At 40.0% G+C, this 23,839-nt stretch overlaps 1 protein-coding gene across 2 annotated transcripts in view; it reads right to left on the reverse strand.

The window, feature by feature from the left end:
- Window positions 1-7,986, reverse strand: part of Polr2K (DNA-directed RNA polymerases I, II, and III subunit Rpb12) — a 39,640-nt gene extending 31,654 nt beyond the window's left edge. The window contains exon 1 of one of the 2 annotated variants that reach the window (XM_067154985.2): window positions 7,839-7,986. The gene's annotated coding sequence lies outside the window, so the exon portion shown is untranslated. Of the gene's footprint in view, window positions 1-3,545; window positions 3,753-7,838 lie in introns of those variants that run through there. The other variant, XM_067154986.2, reaches the window with a different exon arrangement.
- Window positions 7,987-23,839: the final 15,853 nt, after the last annotated feature.

Raw genomic sequence — 23,839 nt, forward strand, 5'->3', positions numbered from 1 at the left:
GACACAATCAAACACCTGGACTTTCAACTTCCCAATGGACTAATGCCATTAAAATGAACTGCAATATGATAGCAGTCCGAAGCGTTCCCGATAGAAGCCAAGAAAACCGTTGCCGTCACTGTAACGGGATAGAAACCCTCCCTCATGTTCTTCGTTTCTGCTTGAAAGGGGAACTATTGAGAAATAACAGGCACCATAGGGTCAGGAGCAGTATTGCAGAACTTCTCAAAAAATCTGGCAGATTTGAAGTCTTTGAAGAAGTGCACTGTATCTCTAGCGATGGATCCAGTAAACGTGCAGACATTGTCGCGATTGACAGGAAGAGAAACATCGGCGTTGTTATTGATCCAACAATAAGATTTGAGAATAACAGTTCACAGGCCAAAGAAGTTGATTCTGAAGAGACACTACGAACCCATTTTTTAAAGTACTTTGAATAAAAGTATCACATACCTGCCAGTTCCTGGGAAGTGATTGGGTTACTCTTCGGTGCGCGAGGATCTGTCACAAAATTTTCAATGAATTTCTTCCTTTGTTTTGGTATTCCCGTTTCGTGTCTAAAAGATATTTGTTTAGATGTTTTACGAGATTCAAAGGCAATGGTAAATCATCATTTGTAGGGTATGTGTAAGGAAAAATAAAGTTTTCCTGATCGGGGATAGCTGTAGGACTACAACAGGGGAAATTCAAAATTTAAAAAAAATATATATAAGCTCATTTTATCCTAAGATAAATATGTGAAAATTATTATCTATTTGATGCTGTTACCAAACGGTACCCCTTGTTCTAGGGCAGCTATCCCTTGTGGATTCTCTCTCTTAAAAGATATAAAACCGGGCGAGTTGGCCGTGCGCGTTGAGGCGCGCGGCTGTGAGCTTGCATCCGGGAGATAGTAGGTTCGAATCCCACTATCGGCAGCCCTGAAAATGGTTTTCCGTGGTTTCCCATTTTCACACCAGGCAAATGCTGGGGCTGTACCTTAATTAAGGCCACGGCCGCTTCCTTCCAACTCCTAAGCCTTTCCTATCCCATCGTCGCCATAAGACCTATCTGTGTCGGTGCGACGTAAAGCCCCTAGCAAAAAAAAAAAAAAAGATATAAAAACTGATAAAGCACCAGGATTTGATGGGATTCATCCTGAGTTTCTAATTAATTGTGGAGCAAATACAAAATTATGGTTATCTAGGTTTCTAACCTACATTCTTAGAACAAGTAATCTACCTCGCTAATTTAAAATGAGTAAAATAATTGCAATCTTAAAGCCAGGGAAGCCTAATGATGCACCAGAGAGCTATAGACCAATAGCATTGCTTAGTGTATGCTATAAACTACTTGAAAGGCTAATCTTGAATAGAATTGGTACAAAAGTGTTTGTAATGATCCCTATTGAACAAGCAGGATTCAGGCCACAAAGAAGCTATGATGACCAGGTCTTGTCACTAACTACCTTCATTGAAGCAGGATTCCAGCAAAGACTAAAGACTTCAGTAGCATTTATTGACTTAAAGACAGCTTACGACACAGTATGGAGAGAAGATGTAATCAGTAAACTCCTTAAAGTGATTCCACATAAGAGTCTGGCTCATCTTATAAATAACATGTTGAGTGACAGAACATTTCGTGTAGTCATGGGGGATGAAATCAGTAAACCCAGCAAACTAAACAATGGACTCCCGCAAGGTTCAGTGCTTGCCCCATTCTTATTCAGTTTATATATTTCAGATATACCCTCCACAAAATTTGGGTATGCAGATGATTGGGCTCTTGCCAACAAAGACCTATGTTTCGAGCAGACAGAAGAAACGTTGACAAAAGATCTCTCTGTTTTAGGAAAATACTTTTGAAGATGGAGACTCCAACCAATTATAAGTAAAAAAGAAGTTTCTTGTTTTCATCTGAACAACCGAATGGCTTCAAGGGACCTCAAAGTATACTTCGATAACACTGTCCTCTGCCATAATAGACACCGCAGATATCTAGGTGTTACACTCGACAGAACACTGTCATTCCAAGAACTTCTGAGAAAGAGCGCTGCCAAGATTCAGACACGTAACAACATAATTCGAAAACTGTGTGGTCCTTCTTGGGATGCAAGTGCAACTACTCTACGCTGCTCAGCTCTAAGTCTGGTTTACTCTACTGCAGAGCATTGTGCCCCCGTTTGGATGAACAGTCCTCATGTGAAGAGAATAGATGTTAAGCTAAATGAAACAATGAGAATGATCATGGGCACGGTCAGATCAACTCCAATTCAATGGTTGCCCGTATTAAGCCATATTCCTCCACCCCATCTCCGTAGATGCATTGCTCTGATGAATGAATACAACAAGATCCAGAATAATCAAAGACTGCCTATTCATGGGGATATCCTCTACCTACATATAAACAGACTTAAGTCAAGACGTCCACCCATCTGCACAGTGGGGAACCTTATAGCCAGTAATTTCAACCTGACAAAGATGGTCTAATGAATGGAGACAATTTGCTGAAGCAGAATCCTTAGAAATGCCATGCATTACACAGAAGGTACCTGGCTTTGAACAACCATGGTGTATGTGCAGATCTGCTGTATAAATGGAGGAAAAAGTCATCATCCTTCTGCGACTGTGGTGCTGAGAGGCAAACTGTGAAGCATATCACACAAGAATGCCCACTGAGACGTTTCAATGGAGAAACAAGTGAATTTTTTCTGGCGATGCCACAGGCGATTACCTATGTAAATAATGTAGATATAAATCTGTAATTTACTGTACTGTTCATGTATATGCCATACGATAAATAAAAAATAAATAACAAGTAACAAGGTAAGACACAGATACTAAGTACTTTTTTTTTTCTTTTCTAAGAGGGATTACAGGTCAACAACACCCAATCACGTCTTTGATTAGCATGACAAATATAAGAACAAGTGTGAGGACTCCTTGAGTTGAAGCATACCCCGTCAGGCAGCGCTAGAGTGGGCAAGCTCCACAGTACCGATCAGCTGGCCTTAGGAATGAAGCCATAGAAAACATTGTTCTGTAACTGATAAGTATATACCGGTAAACTGTCTTTTAAAAAACAATGAGAGATTACAATTAACATACCACAGCAAGGTACAAGGGGAAAAAAATCATACATGGAAATAAGATCTACGGCCTTCATCACATGCTGCGAAAGGCAAAGGTTACTGGAGTGTACAGTACATATACAAATCAATTTTTTTTAATTTTTTTTTTTGCTAGTTGCTTAACGTCGCACCGACACAGATAGGTCTTATGGCGACGATGGGACAGGGAAGGGCTAGGAGTGGGAAGGAAGTGGCCGTGGCCTTAATTAAGGTACAGCCCCAGCATTTGCCTGGTGTGTAAATGGGAAACCACGGAAAACCATTTTCAGGGCTGCCGATAGTGGGGTTCGAACCTACTATCTCCCGAATACTGGATACTGGCCGCACTTAAGCGACTGCAGCTATCGAGCTCGGCCATATACAGATCAATAGCACATAACTCCCAGCATATTAAAACAAACAACCAAAAACTATTTAAAGGTAATACTCTACTTACCAACTCAATTTGTCAGTTACTGGACTTTCAAAAGCTTGCGTGATGATTTGGTGGATGTTCAAGATTGTAAATCTCGCTGGATTTCCTTCGTTCTGAAGAAAAACCGGCACTTCTGGGGATTATATCCATAACATGTTGAAGGCAACAGCCAGCTCCTGAAGGATCAACTGAATTTTTTCTACAGAATCTATACAATCAACAATATTTTGCCCCACATTGATTTTGAGTTCAGTTTTCCATTACTTTCTCGGCCTGGAAAAGAATGTCACACACACTTTTTGAAGGACGTGTTAAAACACTTCATTGCTGTTTGAACCACAGTCTTTTATTTCGGTGAGAACTGAAAATTTCCCTTGATTATTCTCATGTAGAGACTGGGCACGGGCGAACACTCAATAAATTTAGAAGAATGATTAACAACTGGATCTAGCTTGAATAAAAGTTCGATTAGCATTTTTAGGTACCATTTTGAGCGATATTAGTCTTTTCGGCATCAATAAGTACACTAAAATGAGGCAGTGGTGGTGATTATTGTTTTAAGAGGAGAACAACTAGGCACCCAAATTTTGATCAACATTAGACTGACCTTTTAATTCCCCATTCGCTGCTGCACTCCCGTCTTCTATCTCCTTTCCCTGATAGTGTCTAGGTTATTTTTCCTGTTGGGAGTTCCACGGGACTTAATCTCACTTGAAAGGTATTTCGGTAAATAAGGAAAAAAGTGAGGCACTGCTCCTGGACATAATTTCCATCTCACATGACACCATTCAGTATAAAATTATCTGATTCTACTATCAAATCATCAGAGAAATGAACACAACAAATTCTGCTATTGCGCGTTAACTCAGTATCCACCCGTGAAATAACTCTGGCCCATTTTAAAAATTGACTTCTATCCTTTGGTGGTGAAAAAAAGTCATATCATCAACTACTCTACCATAGCCTGACTTACAACCAGGCACAACACAGTACACACGCTGAACTCTTTTTTTTTTTTTTTTTTTTTTTTTTGCTATTGGCTTTACGTCGCACAGACACAGATAGGTCTTATGGTGACGATGGGACAGTAAAGGGCTAGGAATGGAAATGGTGTGAAAATGGGAAACCATGGAAAACCATCTTCAGGGCTGCTAACAGTGGGGTTCGACCCCACTATCTTCCGAATACTGGATACTGGCCGCACTTAAGCGATTGCAAATGCTGAACTATTAAATTAACCCGGCAACAGGTGCATGGCGAGTTGGAACGGGAGCGGGCGCATGGTGAGATTTCCTCTCTCCCATGAAATGAATGAAGAAAATCATCTTTATAGTCATATTTAGATTTAATTGGTGATTTAAAGCTTTCTGTATTTATTTGCATAAGAAGTATTGTATTTTACAATATTTTAATTACAAATGTAGGATATTCTACCTTGCTTAATAATGCCAGAAATAGTAATGTAACAAGGCGCAAGGTGAGGGAAAATCTCACTGAACTGCAAGGATTACAACAACGCACCGCAAATGAAAATAACGAACCTGAACCTTCACCACTAAGCAACAGTTGCAGACTTACACGGAAAACAATGAACTTGGAATACCCAGAAAGAGAGACTCGTTCGCAAAAACCATTGTGCAGTGGGATGTGACGAATTAAAGGAGTGAGAGATTCCCTCACGACACGCCCATTGCAGGGATAATCAAGCCACGTAAGATACATGCTTGAAGTACACAATACAAAATGAACAGAGTTTAGGAAGTGAAGGCAAGGAAAATTCAACTTATTTACTGAAATATCTTGCATAGTAATGACTCCCGCACTTCTCTATACCCGGCTTGCCAGAACTACTGGAGCACGTGTTGGATATAATCGCTTGCAGTGCTTGCAGTGACGGGACCGAAAACTACCAAGCTATAATGGCTGAGCCCTCACACCTGGTCTTATATTCCTCACGATCCTGGTCTAAAAAGCCAAGATTAACAACCAAGAGGATTTGTCGTGCTCACCACACGACACCTCGTAATCTGCAGGCCCTCGGGCTCAGCAGTGGTCTCTTGGTAGGTCAAGACCCTTCGGTGCTGTTGTGCCTTGGTGTTTGGATTAAGTTAATATTGTATAAAGAAAAACAGGCATTGCATGTTATAGCCTAGGCAAAATTATCTTTGTTGTAAACAATCTAAAGATTCCAAAAAGTAAATTTATATGAAATCAAAAATTTGTAAAAATAAAGCATTATAATTTTGCCTAACATCCCGTTTATACTTGTGAGACTAATTGCTCTATAATCCTCACACGCCTTGCAGTTGACAATCATTCACTGGACAAGATGCATGTGTCATTTCTCTAATGCTTACTTTGGACAGCAGTTTCAATATTTCCCCAACGATATCAATTGGCCTCCCTTGCTTCTTTATTTTTAGATACTGGCAGAGCTCTTATAACCTCATTCCCCAATCTGGGGGCAAGGGAAGTGTTTATTCCATTTTCAGCCATGATATTTTCCTCCGAACAAAGCAAAGTCATCTCCGTACAGGCTATGAAGGCCCTTGGAGGTGTGGAAGGTAAAGGCTTCCACTATCCATAACCTCGGCCCTTGATAGGGTAGAGTGGTTAGCTCTACGCCCGGCTGCCTTTACCCCCAGGAATTAACCTGGTACTCATTTTTGGTGTAGGCTGAGTGAACCTCAGGGCCATGTGCACTTTCGGAAGTGGAAATCTCGTTTCTTAAATTTTACGATTTCCTGACAGGGATTCGAACCCACGTCCTTCCGGGCAAACCAAGCACGCCTTTACCGCCTCGGCCAGGAAGCCCCTTTCCTCAGAACAAATAACAATGATTCAGCTCCACACATTACTGTCAGTTCCCAAACCCTTGCAGCACTTAAGTCATTAGCCCCAGGCCAATACAAAGCTGCTGTCCTCGACTCCCTTAGGGAGTCTGTTTATGCAACACTGGCAGACACTATGTGCTCTTTTAGCTGCATTTTAAGACTGTAATTTATTAATTCCAACAATTCTGGAAATCTTATAGATTTAGTCATCAGAGCAAGTTCAGCCACAAGTTTTAGTTATGTTCTTATGGCCTTTCTCATTAAATATCAATTTGAGTAAAGCTCCCTTACCTCAAACCCTACAAGTAAGTGATACAATAACCAAAATGCCTTGCTTTACGTTACATTGGATGCAACTCCATGAATCGCCCAACTCGAGGAATTCCCATTTGATTCAGAAATTTCAGCACCCAGTCAACAATAGAACATTTCTCTCCATCATTAATTTGATCACTCTTAACTTTACAACAAGACGAGACAACAATACTGATTCTAATTTGCAGTAACAACACTGATGTCATGCGCTGCCTACACCCAGCTCTCTATGGCAATAAGGAATTTTCAGTGCTACCAACAAGTGACACTCCCTGTGCAAGCCATAGGGTGATCCTAACTAAGCTCTAACCTTGTCACCAAGAGTCCTTACCAGGAAACCAGAATCTAACTACCAGTCAACATCAGTAATTTGGTCAGAAACATTAATCTAACCATTATTATTACCAATTTTACCACTAAAAGTAACCTAACCATTCTTATCAGTAATTGTGACAAGTATCAAGGCCGTTGTCACTAATGGTAAACCTCAGAGGTCATAATGGGGAGCCAATGGCAGGGTATAGCAGACTGAAAGGGAAGACGGCGTGACGTAAATGTATTTACAACTACCAAAAGGATAAGATTTGTACATGCACTCTTTAGAAAAAAAGGTACTTCAGGGTCAGCAAATCAGGATAAACTGAGGTGAAACTATCAGCCCTAGTTCCCTAGCTCAGGGTTCAAGAAAAGGTTCACGTACTTATACTAAGGAATTGAATTATCTTCTTTATATAAAGCTTTTAACAGCAACTCCAGTTAAAGGCGTATAATAACAACTGGACAAGAGTTCTCTACCTCTACAAATTTTGTTGCATACAAAGAAAAAGAATATCTCATCGCCATCAACTTGCTATGATAATTTCAGAAATTGAGGTTAACAACGGTCGCTACTAACACTGTCTCAAATGGAGAATGGGCAACTCCGTTACCATGGTGTGAAGAAATTCGTTCATTAATCTGCAATGTTTGAAATGGAATATACTTTGTATTGTTTTTCATTTACATAAACATTTCAGACATCGAGACTCTCTTAAACTCCCTCGTGTGGAGATTCAAATTCAGCTGTCATTTCAGAAGGTTATTTTGGGACTAAAACCAATAACATGTAAAACAGATGCCAACCTATTCCTATACGGTCATAAACAATAAAATTATAGAACATTACCTCAATCCAATTTGTATATATCCGCTTTGATCTTATCTTTAACAGAGTGACAAAAATGTTGTTGTTCTCAAGGATCATGTAAGAGAAATAGATCCGTCACTCGTGTATAATAAAGTTCTTCTTCTTCTTCTTCTTTGGTTGTTCTTGGACTCTGCGCAGCGCACTACGTCCAGTCACTGGGTTGTTTTAAACTTTACCAATCAAAGTGTCTGTTACAAAAAGGGATAGATTGGAGGGTAGTGGGAAACGGAAGTACACACTAGTGTATTGAGAGAGGTTGTGTAGGAAAGAGACATGAGGAATATTCGAGGCGTCTAATACTACAGATATGTACAACAGAACAAGTTGACATGTGTTAGGTTGCAGGGATTTAGCACGGGGACACAGGGTTCTACATCTTCACGCCAGTGTGATCTATCACGGCGATTTACTACTATAGACATACATGACCAGATCACAAATAAGGGAGGCAGGATCGTACAGATTAAATCAGGATATTACATGCGCGAAAAAAGTTAGTCAGTAACTCAGCTAAGCGAACTGTCGGATGGTATACTAAACAAGAAATAGTGAGAGGAAGTTGAAATCCGAGTGATAGTAAAGTGGAAATGAGATGTTGTTGCTGTCGGGGATATTTCTCACATTGAAACAAAATATGATTTATAGTGCCGACAAAGTGACCACAATTACACAAGTTGTTTTCCTTAATCTTTAAACGATACAGATGTTCCGGTGTACAGGCATGATTCAAGCGAAGTCTGACTAGAGTAGTGATATGACGTCGAGTGTACTTGCCTTTTGCGAACCATGGTTTAATAGCAATGTTATTTTGAATATTGTAGAAATGTGTACCTTTAAATTGTGCAGATTGACGCCAATGTTCGTTCCACTTTTCTCGGAGAAATTTCTGACAAATTGTCCATACATCATTGTGTGGGAGTGCAATATGGTAGCGTAGGCCTTGTCCATCAGCTGCCTCATTGGCCAGTTTATCGGCCATGACATTGCCTGTTATGCCAGAATGTCCTGGCACCCATGTAAATAATACGGAACGATTTAGTATAGTTAGATCATACAATAGTTGTCTTAGATTTTCTATATACCAATTGTCCGCCTTTGTAGGATTTTCTAATGCTTGAAGAACACTGAGAGAATCTGTACAGATGAGGGCCTTTTGGATCGTAGATTGTTTAATATATATTAACACTTGACGAACTGCAAATATTTCAGCTGTGTAGATGGATGCGTATTGGGGTAAGATGAATTGTTTGGATAATTGCTGCAGAGGGGAATAAAAAGCAGCTCCTACGTCGGATGTGTCTTGATGTTTTGATCCATCAGTATAAAATGGAATGTATTGATTATATTGATCTATAATAATTTTGAATGACTTAGTTGCTATCAGTCTGTTTAAATTCTCGGAGATACTGGAATCATCGAATTTTGTACGGATGATATTAGGTAACTGTACAGTCGCAGGAAACATGATAGAGTACTTAGGGTGAGTTCTTGTTTGAACAACGTGAGGTCGTAAATATATAAACTGAACATAAGCCCACAGGAGTGCCGGATATTTGTGTTGTACTACAGGTCCATTTCCAAAATATTCAGATAATAACTGCAGCTTGGGAAGAATCGGATGATGATGTCGGGCCATTTTCTTGAGAATATATTTAGTAGCTACATGTTTGCGTCGTAAATGTAACGGTGGGTCGGTAATTTCAGCTAGTAAAGCATTTGTAGGAGTCGAATTCATTGAACCTGTAATCAGTCGAGCAGCTTTGTACTGTACTTTGTCTAATCGCTGTTTTTGATCCAACGAAGCCATATCTATAAACTGACTACCATAGTCAAAAACAGACCTGATAATGTTTTTATATACAGTTAAAAGGGTAGCTGGGTCAGCTCCCCAGGTTCTGTTCGTTAAGGATCTTAATACATGTAGCTTTTGTTCCGTTTTGCGACAGATCTCTGCAATATGATTTTTCCACGATAGTTTATTATCAATCGTTACCCCTAGATACTTAACGGTTTCTTTGACGGAGATTTCCTGTTCACCGCATCTAATGGGAGACTTATCATATATACGTTTGTGGGTAAATATGAGAATTGAACTTTTTGCCGGTGCTATCTCTAAACCATGTTGTATCATCCACGTCTGCAGGAAGTCTAAATTCTTCTCTAGAGTAAGACGACATTCTTCTATGGTATTTTGAGTGCAGTAGATGACTATATCATCGGCATATTGCAGTATCCGAGCCGTTTTTACAATTTCCTTTTCAAGATCCGCAGTATACAACATATACATAATCGGACTTAAAATGTCCCCTTGTGGAAGCCCAACGGATACAGAGCGGCAATTGCTTTGATGAGCGATTTGAGGGAGACTTGCGCGTCGATACGTATATAATTGTCCTAAGATATTAAGCAACGTGGAAGGAAAATCCATAGTACGTAGTTTCTGGAGTAGGATGGGAATATGAACATTGTCATAAGCCCCTTTAATATCTAAAAAGGCAGCCATAACGTGTTGTTTTCTGGATTTTGCTAACAATATATCGACTAATAAGATATTCAAAGCATCTGTCGTGCTGCGGTCTTTGAGGAATGCAAACTGGTACTTCGGTAGTAAGTCATAATATTCTAGAGCCCACATTATTCTGTTGAGTAAGATCTTTTGAAACAGTTTCCGAATACAAGAACTTAGACAAATTCCTCTGTAACTAGTTGGATCATATTTCGGTTTACCAGGTTTCTTGATAGGCACTAATACGAAATAGTTCCACGCCATAGGTATAGTACCAAATTCCAAGATATAGTCAAATTTGTGAAGGAGGATATTCTTAGCTTGTGGGGGTAAACTTTTAAGCATATGATAGGGATATATAATCCAGTCCTGGGGAAGTGGTTTTCGTATGATATAGAGCAACATCGAATTCCGATGGGATTATTGGTCGCAGCAAGGTTTGAAATTTATGGGTAATACCAGTTATCGGATATTGGAGCTGAGGTACGACATAATCAGGAGTTAGAGTTTGATAAAATTGAAGGAGAGTCGTACTATCCCAGTCGTTATGGGGTGGATTATTGCGGTTGGAGTTGCATAAATTTCGAATAGCAGACCAGACGTCTTGAAGAGGAGTTTGCCTATTTAATGAAGTTGTGAACATTTTCCAAGCCAATCGTCGTTTCTCATTGAATAATTTTTGGATCTGGGCGGCTATTTTCTTGTATTGAAGATAAGACGCCATTGTCCCGTCATGCCGGAATTTCCTTAAAGCATTTTTTCGACGCTGTACACATGCCGAACATTCTTCATCCCACCAACGAACGTGTGGGGAATATTGAGACGGGTATTTAATTTCAGGTGGATGGTACGTGTCTAAATACAGCGTTATAATATTTAGTAACGTCTGGTATTGATCATTATTCCTTTCGTTATCGACAATGGACAAGTTATCCTGAATATACCTTTGAAATAAGGAAGTATCCATATGTTTCATTTGTCGTACTCTTCGGAAATTTTTTTTGCTTTCGGAGCTCGGTGGATGTGATAGTAATAAAAATAGGAAAATGATCACTTTGGTGGGTATCATTCCCTGTTTGCCACAAAAGCTTATAAGCCAAATCAATAGTTGCAATAGTCAGATCGACAGCACTGGGATTAGTATTGGGCGCAGTGATCCGTGTCGGTGATCCATCATTCAAAATTGTAAGAGGGGATTTATTTATGATGTTCTCGATATCCCGGCCTTTTCTGCAGCAAGAAACACTTCCCCAAATTGGATTATGGGCATTGTAATCGCCCCCAATAATAGTGGACGTGGGTAATTGTGCGAAGAAATTCTTCCATTGGTCATATGTCGGTCTAATTTTAGGAGGACAATATAAGGAAACGACGGTTAAATTATTGATAGTAATTGCGATTGTTTGAACATTGGGAATTTCATATTTGATCTCTCTGACTTGGAAATCGATACTATTTTTAATAAGGATACACACACCATTCGCAACATAACCATCTAAACGTATGACATTGAAACCAGTGACTCGGAAGTGATAGTTTCGTTTGAGCCATGTTTCACTAAGGATAACGATTTGTGGATCAAAAACTTGTATAATCTGAATTAACTCGTGTTTCTTGTTTAAAATACTCCGACAGTTCCACTGCAAAATTCTCATTTTTAGTGATGTGTTAATAGAGTAATAACTTCATCGTGTAAAACTTTAAGTAAATGACGCCACTGAACATCTTGTCCCATTTGATTCATTATGAAGTCAAATTTTTTCGATAATTCTTGAAATTTCCCCTCAGACTGAATGCGTACATTAGAAGATTCACCCTTCTTAGAGACAGAAGCCTCAGGAACACAGGTCCCAGAACGGACTTGGTCTGTACTAGTAGAACTATGAATTTGGGGTACATTCCCAGAGTTAAAAAGTAACTGAGATCTGATTGCCGGAATAGATTGTTGGTCTCGTGGAGGGTCCCTTATCAAATTCATGTAGTTACTTCTATCGAAACCTGGTGTACATGGTTTTCGGGGTGGGCTAGTTACAATAGCAGAAAACTTCCTTTTACGAGGGGTTAATGGTTCAGATGTACTAGAAGAAGGTATCAACGAGGGGAAATGTTGCGGTAATGTTAAAGGATTAAAATCCTGTTCCAAAGGAGCAAAATAATTTTTTACCTCCAAGAAAGACTTATTCTCAACACTCATGATCCGTTTAATTTCCTTCTGTCTCTGATGTTCGGTACACCTTTCATCCCCTGCCGGATGATTTCCGTCACAATGGATGCATTTCACCAATGCCTGTGTACACTCCTGGGTGTTATGAGTTAATGCACATTTCCCGCAGCGAGGTTCCCTAGCTCTGCAATTTGTCGATGGATGGCCATATCTTTGGCATTTACGACAAATGAGAGGTGCAAAAATGAATGCTTGGACTTCCAGAATGACATTAAAGATAGAAACGGTCTTTGGTAGTTGTTGAGATTGAAAGATGACCTTTACCGTACCGGTAGGTGTATTCGGTCTTACCCTCTTTGGACGATCTGCGATTCATTCTTTGAACCTTGATCACTGGGTATGGTGAATCAATGTACTGTAATAGTTCAGTCTCTGATATAGTTGTATCTACCCCCCGCACCAGACCAACTCTGTGGATATTTGAGGAAGGTACAAATGCCTTCAAGCGTTTCTCTGCAAGAATCGGGTTGGAAAGAAAATTATTGGCATCCTTTCGAGTGCTAAAAGTAATTTGAATTCGATTTCGGCCCTTTTTATGAATGGCTTTGATGTTGGGAATCTGCCGTTCATAAAAAAGTCTGCCTAAAGCCATCGGGTGTAGGTATCCTTTTTTTTTTTTTCAGGATCATCCGATTCGACATAGACAATATACGGCCCTATGTGCATGTCTGAATAAGTGTTGAGTTTATCATTGTGAGACACTGTATTATTATTAGTGTTAGGAGTTGTAACTCTGCCTCTATCCATAACTTCTGGATTAGGTATATCTTTATCCACAATCATCCCTTCTAAAGAAACTTGTTCCAGGATTAGGTTTTCTTTCGATACCGGAATCGAATCTGGAGGTCTACCCAAACCACCACCTCCACTATCTAGAGACATCCCGTAAAACTATGCACTCTATTACTTATCTATAGGTAGCCAGTGACAGGACGTAGTCGCGTCACACACTCCGAACAGTTCAGCACCAGTCAAGAACAGCGAACACTATCAACGATCTGCTTCGGTTGAATGCTCGCACGACACTGACGATATAATAAAGTTGACTGAGAAAACAGGTCATGGAAGCTATGGTGGCCCCTTTTTCTCTGCCAACATAAGGAAATAAATCCCACGATAGTACCTCGTAGTAAACTTAATGATGACAGTTGTTACTTTGTTAAAATTTTAATTGTAATAGAGATAATGATTGCATTTCGGCAGGAAAGTTGTATCACAAGCTTCTCTCGTGTCTTTTACTTGAAAAAGTAAACTGAAATTGCCGTACTTGTATGTTGGCAACCCTTAAATTATGCTAGCTTGTATCGTCGTTTCACCGTTCGCATTTTAATGTAAATTTTCATCTATTAAGCAATAAATGCAACAGTGATTGCTGAAAATGTTAATGCAATTCATATTATAAAACCCCAAGACGCCCATACTTACCTAAATCACGATCTGACATAACCTCATTCTTTTGCTCGTTCGTGAACCCTTCCCACGACTTTTTTACATAGGGATGGAAAACAGAAGGAAAGGAAGCAGTAAAACACAGCATATAAAGTACACAGTTTATATTTTGAATTCATTTATTCCAAACAACAGGTAAGAAACACAAACACATACGTTTACACACAACAGCTAGGTAGTTCAACACGAAGTAAGTTCATGGTCAATAATATTTCTTCATACTAAGAACGCGTATAATTCTAATTTCACTCCATATTCTCAAAAAACAAGTAAACCTTGAAAAAACTAAACCTGGAATGAAAGAAATTAATTTTGCACAAACATCAAGTAGGCCTAGGTTATTCACATAAATAACTCAAAATATGTAAAATAAAACAGCACCAAAAGCAAATGTTTGCACTCGAACTAGAAGGCTCAACAAACGTAATCAAGGAAATGAAACTTGAAAACTGAAGTACATAGTACCTGGCACTCAATCAAGTTGCCAAATATTGGAACACGTGGCAAGACCTCATCAGTGGCCATATGACAGTTTGTAGAGGGGGAGGGGGGCAGACCTGGGGGTACGTAGTATTTTTAACATTTTCGAAGATACAGTAGAGTCTCACTCCACCGACCTTCGCTTATCCGACACTCCGTGTTATCCGACACTGGTAGGCTTAATTTGAACTTTAGGTGGATGCAATTCTGGGACACGGGGTGTGGAGGGTGCGACTGTGGGACAAGCACTAGCAGTCATGCGGTAGGATTTTGCAATGTATTGGTTGGGTGCGGATGTTATAGTTTTCATATCCATACGTAAGAAAGTGATTGTTTCTGTGGAAGACAAGTACAGTGGGTTAAAGAGACTGGACAAAGGGGAAACTCTCCAAAAAATGGCTTCAGATTATGGTGTTGGACGTGTTACAGTGGGAGACTGGAATCATACGAGGGAATAAATTGAAAAGTGGTGCTCTACCAGAGCAACAAGTGATGCACTGAAAATTAGAAAAAAAATATGAAAAATGTGAGTACGAAAAAGTAAGTGAAGCACTATTTCTTTGGTTCACTAAAAACCAGGAAAAGGGCTTGTCAATATCTGGCCCCATTCTGCAAGAAATGGCGGTGTATATCCAGAAGGAGCTTAATAAAGGGACCCTGATTTTACTGCTATTGCTGGGTGGCTTGATTGGTGGGAAAAACTGTACGGCATTGGGCAGCTTAATATCTGTGGAGAAGAACTGCCAGCTAAATCCGATGAGGTTGTGAAATTTAAAAGACAATTTCAAGAAATAATTCTTGCTGAAGGATTAACCGGTGATCGGATTTTTAATTGTGATGAGACTGGGCTGAATTTCAAGATGCTGACATCAAAACTCTTGCAGCCCAAGCCAAGACGTCTGCACCTGGCTACAGGCGTAGTAAGAAAAGAGTACTGCATCTACTGTACAACTGAATTAATAAGACAATAAATAGAGTCCCGTAAAACATAGTACGTAATACAGTATAGTCTTCCTGTTTGTTTTAGTTCATTTTCAAAGTTATTCTGTATTATCTGACATTTTCGGTGATCCGACGTACTCCAGGTCCCGTTTAGGTCGGATAATCGAGACTCTACTGTAAATGGAGACTTGTATTCTGTGGTAGAATAACCCACGGTGTTCCCTGCCTGTTGCTGGGGAACGATACTACCGTTTCTACGTAATACTGAGTTTTGAATCATTTTCTTGAAAGGAAAACACCTGACTAGAGTAGATTTTTGCCTTTCCCAGAGAGCTACGGGGCGGGGGGGGGGGGGGGAGGGGGCGGCCCCACCTTGCCCCCGGGTATGGGCACCCTTGTAAGACCTGAATTTTTTGGGGAATGTTATATTGTTTTAAGCATTGTGTGGAAGAATGTGAAAAGGGGGTTCAATTAATTCCAAAACATCATATCATTCTCCACAGGGTCATGTGGAGGAGTTACAGGCTGATCGTTACCACTAGATACCAGATGCTTGACAAAATGCCTAACTTCAACAAATGCACATGTTAAGTAGAGAATAGAACTGTGCAACTAGCCGCTGATTAACTTACAAAAAAATAAACTAACAAAAATAATATTCAGGAAACAAACATGTAAATAAGTACAGTACATAAACCAGCACCAACTAACACATCTAACACAGTACAACTTCAAATAATATCACAAAAGTGACTGACAGCAAGCCAACCACCCACGTGGCGATAGCTCCCTTAACCCGCGAGTGGTCGCTATATGAGATTTTCTCTCACATTGTTTTTTATTGTGATATTACTTCACAGTGATGAAAGGGAGGCAATTGTTCCCTCTTCTAGCTGAGTTTATTACTGTCGTGACTAGAGAGATTCACATTTGAAGGGTAAGCACACCCTCCCCTAGTCAGAACAAAGGTTCATATGTGTCCGGACATGCTGCGTGAGACTTACTCTCATCGCGCGACCAATGACGTTGGTGTTATGTTCAAGTGGAGCGGGAAACTTACTCCTGTTGTACGCGTTAGTACTTGTATTATGAGCACTTCTTGTTTTTGAAGATGTTATTGTGTTCAGAAACATTACTTTGTACATAAATATTACTAGATATAATGCATGTGTGAGATTTTATTTTTTACAACTTCGGGACGGAAGTAATCTTTATGTACATTGCATATGTTATTTTAAGTAGTAATTTGTGCCTTTAAAAACAGCTAATCATATCATTTTTATGTCCGGCTCCATGGCTAAATGGTTAGCGTGCTGGGCTTTGGTCATAGAGGTCCCAGGTTCGACTACCGGAAGGGTCGGGAATTTTAACTATAAATGGTTAATTTTACTGGCACGGGGGCTGGTTGTATGTGTCGTCTTCATCATCACTTCATCCTCATCACAATGCGCAGGTCGCCTACGGGAGTCAAATCAAAAGACCTACACCTGGCGAGCCGAACTTGTCCTCGGACATTCCCGGCACTAAAAGCCATACACCGTTCCATTTTTCTTATTTCATTTTGATAGAAAATATATAAGGTAGAACTTGCGTTTCATTTCAGCAGTAAATTTCAGCCTTACGCCCCCAAAAAATGTGCAAAATGTCATACTACTTTAATGTGAGAGAAAGTCTCACGCGCGACCACTCACGTTACATTTCTGCTAGCGACCACTCGCGGGTTAAATGTGGCATCTCTGTCACCGTTGCCATAGCAACAGACCATTTTCAAGCAGCGTTAGTCAAATTTTTCTTGCCGGTTGCGCTAAACGTCAGACTCCAACTCTCGTGGACCCAACTGAAACCACTTCTTTGCATCAAAGCCTTTCCCCAACAGTGACAATTCCATTAAATAAGTATATAGAGTTAGATGAAAAATATTTGTACACACAATCATCAATGATCTGCATTTAGAACTGTTGCACAGGTGAGAGCTTGACTGTCAATTGTTGGCCTAGTCTTTTCGTTTCTTAAATGATTGCAAATATCTTAGAAATTTCATTATATTCTTGATAAATTCATAACACAAAATAAAAAAATTCAAAATTGAACTGCAGGAAAAAGATAGGTACTTGTGCAATACTGTACACACTTATTACAACACAAAACATACGTAGTTAAAATATATATATAAAACTCTACTTTTATACACCACTTTAAGGTTTTCCACAGTTCTCTGAAAGTCACGACTCTCTATGTATATGAATTACATGTAAGAATACCTGTGTCCACAGCAAGCAGCCTACATATTAATTATAAATAAAATAAGTTGCTTTACGTCGGACCGACACAGATAGGTCTTATGGCGACAATGAGATAGGAAAGGGCTAGAAGTGGAAAGGAAGTGGCCATGGCCTCAATTAAGGTACAGCACCAGCATTTCCTTGGTGTGAAAATTGGAAACTACAGAAAACCATCTTAATGGCTGACAACGGTAGGATTCGAACCCACTATCCCCCAAATGCAAGCTCATAGGGACGCGACCCTAAATGCACGACCAACAAGCTCGGTCGTCTTTGAAAATGTATCTTTCTATCAGCAGACGATTTTTTAAAATCGTCATGTTTTGTATAGGCTACCCCAGATTAGCCCACTGGTTTTCTGATTCAATCTTTTTATGAAAGCTATTGAATCAGTCGACTCACTTATTCGCTGTTCACTGTCCACGTGCACAGGTGACCTTGTGATTCGATTATTGAAGTATTGTGCAACGATGCGACATAGGAACTGAGAGAATACAGAGCTGTTCTTTCCAATATAAAACAGACAATTTCGAGTGGTCATGAGCATGACTCATAGTCATAGGGTAGGCTACATAATGTTATTGGCTTTACGTCCCACTAACTACTTTTACGGTTTTCGGAGACGCCGAGGTTCCAGAAATCCCGCAGGAATTCTTTTACATGCCAGTAAATCTACCGACACGAGGCTGACGTATTTGAGCACCTTCAAATACCACCGGACTGAGCCAGGATCGAACCTGCCAAGTTGAGGTCAGAAGGCCAGGCCTCAGGCCTGGTCTGAGTCACTCATCCAGGTGGGCAGGCTACAGAGTTGAGTTTAATTAACTGTCGAATGTCAACTAGTTCTAAAAATACTGATTGATTAAACTAATACGGTAAAGAGAATAACATAATAGCCTACCTACTTACAAGCTATGTACTTTGGAATTATGTTTCGACTACCTTTTTAACACTGCAAATAAATCCATCTGTTATTATTTACTCGCAACAGCTAGTTCAATGTGAGAAGTTCATGATCATACTATTTCTTTACACTAACAACGCGAATAATTCTAATTTCACTGCATAGTCTGAAAAAACAAGTACAATTTGAAAAAAAATTAAACCTGGAATGAAAGAAATTCCCTTTGAACAAAATTAATATTTTTATTTTAACTGCCCATTTTGCAAATATACTGCCTAAAATAGTGTCTTTTAAGATACTTTCGGGGATTTTCGCCAGCCTATTTTGCAATTTTTAATTCCTAACATTGGTCTCTCGTAATCACAATCTGTCAACATTTCAAGCCGACATAAGAAGCTGTTTGGTACTGCTACAGTGTTCAATTTCTACACTAAGGGTTCACTGATGGAATTCTATAAGAGACACTTGTTACATTTTTGTTTACCTTCAATAGTCTTTTTTCATGACCACTGTTATAGTTATGGACAAAATTGTGAAGGAGACAAAGATAAAATCTAGGGACAGGGAGCTGAACGTAATGATGTTTGAAGATGATTTTGTGGTGTGCAGAGCAAACAGAAAGAAAGTACAAGGGCAACTGGGCATTTTAAGTGAAATTACTGAAAATTATGGAATGAAGAGCATAGAAAAGAGGACAGTGGTAATGACTAGAAGAGAAAGGGAAGGGAAAAACATTCTGTACAAAAATAAAGAGAAAACCATGAAAATATGGATATCTTCAAGTACCATAGTTGGGAAGGATACTCGTGCAGGATACAGGGCTGGATGTGGATATCAGTAAAAGGATTCAACAGAGAAATTCATTCTACCACAGTGTGATAAATGTGTAGAGAAAGAAAGGAAGTACCTATGAAGTGTAAAGAAGTGATTTATAAGATGTACTACTGTCCAAGACTAATACATGCAGCACAGACCTGGACAATGACAAAAGGAAAGAATAAAATCCAGACCAACTAAAGGAAATTTTTTAGAAGTATGATAGGAGAAAGAAGAAAGGACAGGGTATGAAATGAAGATGTCAGGAAGGAAATTGGAGAGAAAAGGCTTTGTGCAGAAGATCCTAATGGTGTTCATTTTGATTGGTGTTTGGTGTGCTCTTAGTGCAAGACGAATAATTGGGCCTTTTTTTTTTTAACAACGGTAAATGACGACATTCTTCCATCAGTTAACGTAAAAAGAAAAATTGCAGGGGTGGTTTCAACAAGATTTAGCCCCTGCTCATATAGCAGAAGATTCCTTTCTAACAACCTCGGAAGTGTCTGCAGACAAGAGTGATCAGAGCTGATCAATTTCCCCCTCGTTCTCCAGATCTAACAGTGTGTGAATTTTACTTGTAGGGTAAACTGAAAGAAAAAGTGTACCGAACAAATCCTCATGCATTGGAGGAACTGAAAGAACAGAAACATTACAGTTATTGAACTCACTCGCGTCAGCCAGAATGTGGTTACCAGATACACCCAGGAAAGAAGACACTTCCAGCATCTTTTATAAGGTAAGATTTCATATCAGATTGTATACACGCTTAAAGCAGGGTGACCGCGCGACATAAGTTAGGCTGAGGCAGCTGCCATAGCGCAGAATATAAACAATGTGTGTTTGCTGCGAGTTTATATGAGAGATCCTGGATAGAAGACGCTTGCCGATATTACTTCTGCTTAAAACAATAATCACCACCACCACCACTGCCATAAACATCCCAACATGGAAGGAGCTGAATGAGGTGGTGCTGATGATTGTTTTAAGAGGAAGTACAACTAGGAAACCACCCTCTACATAACACTAATCATAGAGAAAAAAATGCAGGGGTCAGATTCTTCGCGCCTCTTACGACATGCAGGAGACACCATGGGTGTATCCTACCTCCCCACCCACAGGGAGTAGCTGGATGAGGGAAATGGATGATGGTGATGATGATTATGATGGAACAGGTTACATAGAAACGGTTTATGGAGAACTTAATCCCGCGCCAGTGACCACACGTTACACAAAAAAGGTTCACAGGGAACTTAGTCCTGCACCAGACAACACGTTATAAAAAAAGATGTTCATTCAAAGGTCCAGTTAGCCAGAAAGTTGACTTTCTTCATGGAGTCTCTTCACTTTGGTTGTGATGAAATTCCTCGCAAACAGATTAACAAGTGTTGTCACCAAGGAATCCTTATGGTCCACGCACGAAAGCCAATCATAATCCGCACCTCCAGTATCTCTGCAGATCTTCCTCACTAAATCCTGCACGTTTCTCTTATGGCTGATGCTTTCCCACATTTCCTGAAATTCTCTCTTGCACATCATGAAAGCAGTGATGCACTCCTTACTTGGGTAAGTGAGATGCTTCTCTCCATTGTCCATCTCACACTGCTCAATAAACATGTGGTCTGAACTCCTCTCCTCCATGCTACAGGTTAACTGACCTTGACATAGAGCGCAATGAAAGTCCTTCAGTACCTGTTTAACAAGAAAACCACATACATACGCAGGTGACTGTCTGTGGAGCTTCATGATGTTGTAACTCTTGTGTACAGAAGGTGGACTTTTCAGACCATATGAATTTTCCAATAACGAATCAACTTCATTGCAGAAATCGTTGGTTTCTTCCATGGACTGCTCAAATTCCCCTCCAATGCTGAATGTAGACGCATCCAAGAAAGTCTGAAGGTTGCTCAATAATGAACCATTATCATCTTCACAGTTCTTCCCCTTCAGTTGCCGTGATACCAATCCATTTACCACTGCTGTCTTCAGTGCAGCTATGAAGTGAATGCAGGTTGGAGAATCATTGCTTCCACATGTATCTCTCACCACCGCAAACAAATTCTCCAGAGAGTCTTGATTCAACTGCCGAAGGTTCATGTACTTGAAAGAAACCTTCAATGAAGACCACAGTCTCTCCATTCCTGTAACAGTGCTTATCCAACCTTTAATACAGGGAGGCACACTGCTAGATCCATCACTTTTCTTCTGGAATCGCCAGCTGTGAAGAGCTCCTTTCATTTTCTGCCACTCGTCTACATGTGGCGAGTCCTTAGATACATTACATCGAAACCTTCTCTTATACTTGGGTCCACTGGGGCTGTTCGTCAGGTCAAAGAAGTGATTGATATCTTTGACGCGTCTTGCAGTAACATCGGCACCTGGAACCATTTGGCCTTGAGTCAGTTTATGGAATGTCATCATAACATTGTGTGTCTTTTCACTAAACACTTGAGCAGCATATTTCACACGCATCTTTCCTTTCCCTCGAGGGTACATATGCTTCTCCGTGATGGTGAAGCATATGTATCGTCCATTAGACGATACATTTCTCGATCGTGCTTGAAAACAGACAGAATATGTTCCCAAGAAGAAACTTCTTTACCTACAACCAGGTCAGCTGTTAAGAAGTTATTCCTCACATTTTTCAGAATGTGAGGCACATCAAAGAGGCACACAATCAGACGTCCATCACTCTTGAAGACCGGTTCATAGGTACCTTCTTCACATGACTGCCGTAAAATCTTCACTGCCCGCTGATTACAGGGAGCTTGATCACAGACAGTAGCAACAACCAGAACTTTGTGGTGAAATAAGGCTCTCACAGCATACTGAACTAGGTTTACAAGCACTTCTGCCCTTGTGCTTCCTCTAGAGAAGAAGAAAGCAATAGGTTGCTTCCATTTTCTTTTGATACCCTGAATCATGAATACAAGAGCATGGTCAGCAATCTGGTTGCTCCTATCAGGTATACCATACTCCTCAAGTCCTGTACCATAATCCTGATATCCCACAATGTATCCCTTGTTGTCGTCGTAATACAACCCAGGCTGCAGAGCCATCTCATCAAACATCAGGATACACTTCCTATCATCTTCTGGGAGCTTCTCCATGAAACTCTTTAAGTGTTGAAGAAGAACTTCACTGAAACCTGGCTGCAATGGAATGTTCATTAACAGTCTCTGCAGAGTCCTCTCACTGGGTAGAGTCATTATGCACTGAAGGAAACGGTACATTTTCGGACTCCTCTTGTACGCAGCCAAAGCAAAAGTTTTCTGTTGAGAAGACCATCTCCTTCCACTTGGCTGGCGTGAAAAATTCTGGAGCTCGCCCTGTATTAATAACCACACTCCAGGTGACACTAATTCCTCCATGTCCTCAACGTTCTTCTTCTTTCTTATCATCTCCCGAAGACCCTTGCAATTACCCTTCAGTTTATCGACCTTCAGTGCCATTCTCCTGGCCTGTTCGCAGTTCTCCTCTGCAGTCTTCAAAAGAGCTTCCTTGCGGGGAGAATCTATGTCTGCATGGTCAAGGCCTGACTCCTGCAGCACTGGCGAGACCTTATTCCCCTTCATCTGTCTCTTGACTTTATCATCTGTAATGGAAACCAAGGAATAAGAATTAATGTTCAGTGTACCAACCCAAAAAAACAAGTATTAAAAAAAACATGCATTCATTTCGTAGTCATGAAGTAAGCCTAGAAATGTTAGTGCATGGATGATCCTTCAGTTATTCTGTTTAGAATCGTTTGTATACATGCTTTTCTGATTCCTAAACATGCACCCACGTTCGTAAATTCGGAAACATAAATTGCTCCGTAATGATCGGGCGCTCAAGCGATCTCTCTGGTTTTCTTCCTTTGTTTTTAATTTACAGTACTTTAATGGATCATTGTGATTTCTATGGTGACTTTATATCATCAGTATGCATTGTGTGATGTGATCATTTTCTGCTGTAACCCATGTTGTGCTTACTTTGTGATTTTATGTAAATTAAATGGCAGATGTTGGCTCGTGATGTTATAGTTTCATCATGCCTGACCAATAAGTTGAAGGGGTGAACTATGGCGTCATGAATATGGCTACCATGGCAAAAGAGTAGTACAAAAATCCACAGCCTGTTTCCAGTTATTCAGCCGGGTCAGGAATGGAATGAATGAAGTCCCCATTTAGCGGCGAGGATAGGAATTGTGCCAGCTGCCGAAGCCTGTCGCACTCCTCTGGGGGAATGATTAATGAATGAAAGATGAAATGAAATGATATTGGAGAGTGTTGCTGGAATTAAATATGACAGGGAAAACCGGAGTACCTGGAGAGTAGCGCTTGGCAAATATTTGCATTTAATAATTACTTACAAATGGCAAAAAATCATAATTTTCGC

Source organism: Anabrus simplex, chromosome 10 (genome assembly GCF_040414725.1).
Source record: "Anabrus simplex isolate iqAnaSimp1 chromosome 10, ASM4041472v1, whole genome shotgun sequence".
Taxonomy (NCBI): Eukaryota; Metazoa; Arthropoda; class Insecta; order Orthoptera; family Tettigoniidae; genus Anabrus; species Anabrus simplex.